The following is a 6000-nucleotide window of genomic DNA, read 5'->3' on the forward strand; positions in this document are numbered from 1 at the left end:
GCAGTTTTCAGCCTTGCCCCCTCCTCCAACCCTTCTGCCTTCTGCTTCTGCAGTGGGACCTCTCTCTCTCTCTTCCCTTTTTTTTTTTCAATTAAATGAATTAATTACCAGGCGTTTAACTTTTTGCCAGACTCTTTCATTATGCCCAGAGTTGTTGCTGAGCGGCAAAGGGAAGTAATAACATTCGCAGTGAGGGGCAAATCCTGTTAATGAACAAATTAAAGTTCAAACAGTGATTCAAGTTCACAACCTCTCCGTGGCTCTTCTCTTTAATAAGAGTTATACATGTTACTTTCCTGCTCTTTTCTCCTTTTTATTACTTTTTAAGCTTTTCATCAACACTGCTGGGGCATATTTGAGGCTCCCAGCCTTTCAGCCCTGACAAGGACTGGAGCACTTATAATCCCATCTTAATTTGGCAACTTTTGTAAAACACATAAAGGGCCCAGGGTCACTTTTGGTCACCAGGGTCCAGTGACCATCTAGCTTCCACCTCCTTCCAGGGCTCTGTGGGTTGCTCCTCTCCCTACACATTCCTCTTCAGCAATCAGGATCTGATCACTCACCTTCCTGCCCCTGGGCACCGCTTTGCCAGGCGGGGCTGCAAGGGTCTGAGCCTTTGCCTCTCTCTGTCCTTCTCCTGTTGTCTTCTCCACCTACCTGGTTGCAGCCCTTAGGGGGAAGGGGACTCGGTGAAAAGAGGGAGGAACCTTCAGACTAAAAGCTGGGAACCTTTACAGGGAAAGGATCCCCTCCTGGCCACCATTGTTACCAAATGCTGCTTGCCTCATTTAGGAGACCACGCAGATGCTGAAAGGCCCAAGCCTCATTGGCCCAAACCAGAGCCAGGCAGGGGCCTGGTGGGGAAGGAGCCCAGGCGGTATTGGGTGCCTGCCTACTTCTCTCTCTCCCTCTTTTTTTTTCCCCCTCCCCATACTGTGGATTGCGTGGGGGTCTTTTCCACCTCCATGCCTGGCTTCTCACCACCATTCCCTGAGCGTGGCTTGATATAATCACCATGACAACTGCAATCTACGAGCATACACATAATAGAGATGAAATAGACAAAAGATTAGCATGCCATGAAAAGTACAATAAGTTTCTTATTTAGCATTTAGATAACTGTCTTTCCTTCGGAGCAAGCTTCAAAGTTGAAGCCAGTTTAGACCAAGAGGATTAATTCTTTCTCCCGCATGCTTCATTGAATCTCTCATTACCAAACTTTGTCTGTATTGATGTAAGATTTGATTGAAGATTAGAGCATTTAGCAAATCTTGCTTTTCTGCATGTATCAGGTCCTTTCAAGCACGGATCGCAGTGCCCAGTGGTCAATACCCTTACTTTTATCCAGTGTCTGCTTCATTTAAACTTAATCAACTCCATCAACGAACTGGAACAGGGAAACGTCCCTGCGGTAAGAATGTTGTGCTTTTGTGGGATAATTCTTTGCTCTTTCCCGATCCGTTGCCGTTAAACCTAAAATTGCACTATGATGAACTTTTTTTTTTTAATCAATATGATAATGACAATTGGGCCTGAATGCTCTGGTAGGACTTAGACTTGAGCTGAATCTGGTTTCCATCACTAAAACAACTTCTGGTCCTATGATAGTCCGCCTCCTTTTGTGTGGCTTTAATACCTTTTCTTCCCTGACATTGAATATTGCTCAAGCTGGAAAATGATGCATCTTTGTAGGGAAGGCTCATATGTCACAGCCAGAAAGTGAAGCAGACCGATTGGTTGTGTGAATTATCTGACTTGCTGCAGTGAATTATTTGCACTGTTTCCCTACCTAGTCAACAAGTTCCTGAGGTATAGTAGAGATCAATCAAAACTGACAGCCTGCATGTGAAGGCTTTACTGTGTAAATCTGGCGCACTCCTCCTAGCCATGCCGGCCCTGGCATCTGTATATCATTTTTATACTGCTACCAGTAGAGCAATTTCAAAAGTATTTGCAAGGAAAATGCGTGTCCCCATCTGTTCCTGGAAGCATAAATGTGCCACCTTCAGAGGGTTTTCACTGGTAATCATATCTTTAATGATCAACAGACTAGTGATATATATTTTTCCATAAAATGGGGTTTTCTTCACTTTATTGTGATTGGCTAGAATAAATAGCTTTTCCATATGTTCGGGAGATAAAATATAAGATTAGCAGAGGTCGTTTGTTGGATAGTAAACAAAAGAAACAATTCATTCCAAATAATCTTTGAACAGAAGCAATGACAAAATTAAGTTGCAATAACAGAGCATCTGAGGCCCCACATCAAAAAACAGACCTTGTTCCTCCTTGGAAAAGGAGCCGTTTAAGAGTAGAAACTTAGAGTCTCCTAGAGGACTCTGGTGGCTTATTTTCATGAGGCAGGGGAGGGAAGGAGCAGGGTAAGAAGGAGAGGCTAGAATAATACTTATTTGTTCTACTTCTGTTTTAAAGTCATATTTCCTATCTCTTTATTTTTTAAATTTATTTTTCAAATTCCTTTCCCTTTATTTTACCTGCTATTTGCCCATCTTCACTGCAGCACCCTCAGTAAGTGTGTTCCGAAAGTAAGAAAATGCAACCTTGCTGAATTTCTCTTCAGGCCTATAAGGAGATAGGGATGATTCTTGTACTTAAAAAATTAAAAGGCTGGCTTCCTCCATGGGAGATTTCTCTTCTTTCATAGAAAAGGGTGACCTTGAAGAGCCGAGAACAGTACCTGCCTTTAAGTGAAATTCCAGAGCCATGCAAAAGCTATCTCAAGATAGCCAAGACCCACCAGAAACCCCCTGGGAAGTGTTCTTAGCAATCTGATCCCACCTATGTAGGTTACAGTCTGAAGATACAATCAGGCCCTGACCTGCCTCCCCACACTTGTACCCACACATGTATTCTCCACACTCAGCACCCAAGAGGCCCACCCCTTTTCAAATGCAGACATTCTTAGTTCTGTAGACACTGTTAGAAGTTTGGAAACTTCTCCAGGATTTCTGTTAGAGGTTTCCACTGCCTAATTAGTAATCTTCAATCCTATTTTATTTGCAGAGTTGGGAGAGAACCTCCTGTTCCACAAAGGACTGACATTAGTTGTAAGATGCCTGAATCTATGTAAACAATGTCTTCAGCCTTCACGCTCTCCAGAAAATAGGTGTAGAGCTGTTTAGACCTGTTTTCTACATGTCAGGAATTGAGAATGAGAAGTTGGGATGGGAGTTTCTCTGAAACATTGAAATTAAGAGCAGTTAGGTTAACTGTTCAGCTGATTCTTTATTGTTATTTTTACCCCCTTGGGACAATGTGGGTGTTGGGGGGGGGGATTCTGTCCTTTCTGTATATGTTACCCTCTTCACCCCCGTATTCCCCAGATTTTTTTTTCCTCTCTCCAAATGCCTATTGCTCTCACTGCAGCAGGAGTGTATAGGTATTAGTTTGAAAATTGGAAATGTGGTGTTCAGGCTGATCCTAAGCAGAAAGTCTATTAGCATCTTAGACCTGACTTGTGTTAATTTCCTGGCCCGAGTGAGGCTTGGGAACACTGACAAATCAGTAGAAAAAATAGCTCACTTAAGTCTCTAGCCAGAAGAAGATGGGAAAGCTACCAACAAAAGATTTTCTTTTAAAATTTCCCCTTAATCTTAGAAACATAATCTTATAGGCTGGGTTGTACATAGGTAAGTGTAGACTTTATAGGATTTTACAGGTAGATCACATTTTGCCTGATCTGAAACTGTATTTGCTATAATACTACAATTAAGACTGAAAGAAAGGGAAGTCACACTTGTGGTTGCCACATTGTATTGTGATATACTGCAGATCTGCAGTCTGCAGTGAATTTGCTTGCTACAAGGAAATTCTGGCATGTGGTGTTGTGTATGAATGAAACATGATTTACACTCAGTTCAAAAAATTGAATTTCCTCATTTCTATATATCTTAGTTTGAAACCCATTTTGCATTGAATTTCTGTGTTGTTTTTAGAAAATGAAAAGAAGTAAACTCACCAACTGATTTTATGTGGGAGAAATAAATGTGTGATGTTTGCTCCTTCCCTTGTCCAGGAGGACGAGGCTGTTAACTATAGGTGGGACATTTCCCACTCTGTTCTCCTGTGTCCAGGGGTCCTGTTTAACCTACAGATCTCTGCCAGGAATATTGCTGTCCACACGGGAGTGGAAGACACTGCAGAGCTTACCTTTGGGGCTCAGATTGGCTGAAGCTCTGAACCATAGAACTGCAGGCATCCAAGGTTTTCCTAAACACTAGATTGGAGCCATTTGCAACATATAGTCCTTTGCTGCTTCAGAACCACAGACCCTCTACATGTGCATATCCTTAGCAGATATGGACAAGCACTGCAAATTTTAAAAACAGACATACTATGTTCAGGGTGAAAATTACTGCAGCAACAATGCCATCTCTTTCCCTCCAAAGTCTCACTGCCACCAAGCAACCTCATCAATAAATCCAAGCTTATTTCACTGAAAATGTACTTAATTCCAGAAAAATTACTAGATATGTGTATGTAGCAATATTATTTGTTAACCAGTTTTATGAAAAAACCTCTCCCACCTTAGAAGAAAATATTGAACCTTAAACTCTAATTCAGATATTTAAAAACATGTAGTTTAATACAGTGTTATTTTGCATATAATGTCTCATGATTGTAATATGCATAGTATTTGATTTTTTTAGATACCCCTTAACAAGACAGGGGAGCAAGCAGTATGATGGTTTGCAAAGAAGTTCAGATTTTAAAAATAAGCTTAAGGAATTGCCTGTTTTAAGGAAAATAAACTCAATTGATTGTTAAAACAAAATGAACTATTAAAACTTAGTGCCAATTAACAATCTTTAAATTACTGATGAAATGCCACCTGGATCTTAAAAATGCCAAGGTGTTTAAAGTTATCCGAAAATGAAAAATTTGGAGGAATTGAAGTACCTTTTTTGTTCTCCCTTACTCTGAACAGGATACTAGTAATACTTTGTCACTCCTGGCTTTTACTGGGAATTTTCATCTTGTTCCAGAAGGAAATAGCAGAAAAGCAACTTTTACAGTTAATAGCCTCAGTCTAAAGAACGTTATTTCTAGGCAGAATGTCTACAGTCACCCTTGTCTGTGAACACTCGTTAAGGATGTGTTTTAATTTTAGGTCAGAACAACTGGGTTAAGATCTGGAGAAGACATTGAGTTTTCTCTATGGGGGAAGGAGGGGGAGAAAGGAAGCTAATTGAGTTTTACTGTGCGGCGGAAGGACTACTCCAGGCACCAGTGTGGTAAGGAAAAGTGGATTTGTAAGCAGCGTTCTTCTGCCCGTCCATGTCTTAACCCACTTGGAGCCATTCACCTTGGGAGCAGGTTGCGGGTGGTCACTAGAGACCTCCATCTCGCTCACTTCCTCTCAATGGCCTTTTGCCCAGACTTAAGGTACCTTCTTCCAGGATTCCCCTCCCCCATCCCAACACAAACGGCGATGGACGTGACAGCTGTTTCGTGAAGCCTGCTGGTCATCCCGGAGGGGAGCAATCCTGTCCCCTCTGGGCGTTCAGAATCCTACTTTAGGATCCTTGCACTCCGCAGTGCTGAAAGTCAGCGAACAGTTCTGGTTCGGGGCCTCGGGGACACGTGACCCGCGGGCAAAGTCCGGGAACCGTCGGTGGGTGACGCTAGGCGCGACTCAGCTGTTCCGCAGCCCGGCGCCTTCTGACGCCTTCTGACGAACCTGGCCGCGAGCGCGGAGCGCGGCGGCCGAATGACCCTGGACCCAGGTCCGGTCCGACCCCCGTGAGCAAGTGTCAGCCTGAGGATGCACCCTGCCCTTGTGGGGCTGGAGGTCGACCTTTTGCACAGGAGAGGCTGACTTGAAAGCACAGGCACGTCCCCAGTAACTGCTCGCCGCGGGTCAACCCCGAAGCAGGCGCGCAGGGAAAAGGTGAAATGGGGACTGTGCCCTTGCTGCCCGCCCTTGCCCCTCTTTGTGTCCCAAGACATGGCCTCGAGAGTACAGACGCGGCTCCG

General features: G+C 43.5%; 1 long non-coding RNA gene across 11 annotated transcripts in view; it reads left to right on the forward strand.

Annotated features, from left to right (window-relative positions):
- LOC131504397 (uncharacterized) overlaps positions 1-6000 on the forward strand; it is a 65247-nt gene that overhangs the window by 8900 nt on the left and 50347 nt on the right. For 6 of the 11 annotated variants that reach the window (XR_009257965.1, XR_009257971.1, XR_009257967.1 and 3 more), the window contains 2 exons: positions 1296-1414; positions 5135-5258. The exons of 2 other annotated variants lie outside the window; for them this stretch is intronic. This is a non-coding gene — a long non-coding RNA (uncharacterized LOC131504397). The remainder of the gene's footprint in view (positions 1-1295; positions 1415-5134; positions 5259-6000) is intronic. 3 more of the 11 variants (XR_009257975.1, XR_009257968.1, XR_009257973.1) reach the window with 1 other exon arrangement.

This window comes from Neofelis nebulosa, chromosome 2 (assembly GCF_028018385.1).
Source record: "Neofelis nebulosa isolate mNeoNeb1 chromosome 2, mNeoNeb1.pri, whole genome shotgun sequence".
NCBI classification, from domain to species: domain Eukaryota; kingdom Metazoa; phylum Chordata; class Mammalia; order Carnivora; family Felidae; genus Neofelis; species Neofelis nebulosa.